The sequence below is a fragment of the Pinus tabuliformis genome, chromosome 9 (assembly GCF_031772625.1).
Source record: "Pinus tabuliformis cultivar Carrire ecotype Pingquan chromosome 9, CPIR1, whole genome shotgun sequence".
Taxonomy (NCBI): Eukaryota; Viridiplantae; Streptophyta; class Pinopsida; order Pinales; family Pinaceae; genus Pinus; species Pinus tabuliformis.
Window position 1 is genome coordinate 1,090,556,307 of NC_142307.1, and position 2,453 is coordinate 1,090,558,759.

A 2,453-nucleotide genomic window follows, 5' to 3' on the forward strand; every position below is an offset into this window, starting at 1 on the left:
GTCCAAAACAAAGTCTACAATCAGTCTTTGTATTTGACCTTCTCACTCTCACCTGTTGGTTGAGAGAATCTTGGAATCAGTTCCACCACCTAGGAATTTGACTCCTAAAGGTGGAGAAGTGGTTCAATTGAGTCTGTATGTATTATTTCTATTTCAAAGAGAGAGGTTGGACTTTTGTGGAGAAGGCTTGTATGTTCATGTTCTCTTCAACTAATACAGGAGCAATTGTATCTATATTTCAGGAACTCCACTTTAGTGAGATGGTGCTTGTTTACACTTTCTATCAGTTTCTCATGGATAAATCATCTCTCTTTACATGCTTTATCTTCTTCCTATGAATTTATTTGCAGCTATATAGACAAGAATATTTAATTTAAGCTTTGTTTATGTGGAATTCATACTAGTGTTTTCTTTCTTCAAAAGCTAATGAATTCATGCTTTCACATGCTCATTAGTTTCTTTTAAGTTCAGAATCATATACTACATTTACAAACACTAAAATTGCAACATAACACACTAATATCTAGCTCCTATTTATACTTGTCTCTGTATACTGGAAGCCTAGACCTAATTACCTGCTCCAAACCCTAGTCCAGCAAACCTAAAAAACATAATTTCACAAGAACTCAAAACAAACGTATATATCTAGCCTAAAACCTATTTCTTTACATATATTCATTGAAAAATCCTTTGACAGATCCCTCTTTGGCTTAGTAGGGATAGCTACTAAGATGAAAAAGGTTCGAGGTTACCTCTTTCGATCTCCTCCTTAGCCTAGGAATTTGTAGAGGATAACATTTTTGGTGCTGCAGCTGGGGAAACAACTGATAAATCATTCTTAGGAGTTATTTTAGAGCTTTCAAGAGAACTGGTTCTATAGTTGACAGTTTCCAGTATCCAAAGATAGGCAGATTTTACAAATTTCATCAGTCTTAAGGTCTGAAAAAATTCTGGCTCCTAAAAGATATACCAGGTCAAATCGTGACCCAAATCCGCCTTTTATTGTTGAAGATCCTGAAAGACTGGTCATAAAACTTAAGTTACCTATCACTAAAAGTGCAGTTCGAAAAATTAAAAGAATAACTTCTTTACCTAAAAATCGATTTACTTTTGAGCAACTTCCTTTTAATACTCGGTTAGAATTGTCTCTTTCAAGGTCAAAATCTGAGTCTTTCATTTCTGAAGTGATATCTGATCCTCTTGAATTTGAATCTCATTATCATTCTTTAGAATCTCTATCTGCTAGAGTTGACCATGAGTTGCGGTTGAATTTTGACAAACTTCAAAGTCATACTGACCAGCTCCAAATCACTACTGAAGAGGCCTACATTCAAGATCAGCTTGAATACTTACTATTGTTTAATCCTCCACTACACCTCCAAATACATATACTACATCTCCAAATACCTCATCCACCTCATCATTTCATCCACCACCTCCATTAGTGTCATCATATTTACCTACACAACTGATTGTAGTACCTCCACCACCTCTAGCAATCATGGCACGGTTTTCACCTCTCATGCTACCCACTCAACTTGTTGTTTTACCTTAGAACTATGGTCAAAGACTCCCTCTATTTGATGGGAGATCAGAAATCACAACCCAACATCATGTTGATAAATTGATAGATTTTATTGATCTGGAAGAAATTGATGAAGATGGTGCTAAGATGAGAATAATAGCTTAGAGTTTCTCTGGAGACGTGAAGAAATGGTTTCATGACTTGTTGATAATTCTATGAATAATTCTCAGGGATTGATAAAATTGTTCTTAGCACGTTGGCAAGAAAAGAAAAATCCACTACATATTTTTGCTGAGTACAATTCTATGAAAAGGAATAAAAATGAGACAGTCCAAGAGTTCACAACAAGATTCAATTTGGTATACAATTATATTCTTGATGATATGAAGCCTCCGCTTGGTCTAACACTTCTTCATTATCCCCATGCTTTTGACCTAGACATGGCATATCAGCTTAGGGAGAGAGACCTTGCAACTCTTGAAGAAATACAGTGAATGCAGTAAGTGTTGAAGCTAATCTTATCATCAAGAAATCCAAATCAAAGCCTAAAAGGACCGAGAGGAAATTTGTTTTTAAAGAAGAACCGTCATCATCTTCAGATGTAAATATTGACACTCTGATCAAAACCATGGAAAGAATGAAGGATAGAATATCCATAACTAATCGACAAGTGGAGCCTTCAGTGAGGAATCTGAACATTTGTGGCCAACAACAACAATAGTTCAGAAATAGATAGAAAGAGCAACGAAATCAAGATCCTCAAGGACAAGTAAGAGTGCCATTTCAGAAAAATTATACCGAAGGTCAGGAAGAAGATGAAGAAGATACTGTAGAATAAAAGCATTTATTTGAAGAAGATGAGCTGGCTACCTTTTTGACAGAAGAAGATCAGTTTTTTGAAGAATCTTTCATACCAAGTGATCAACAA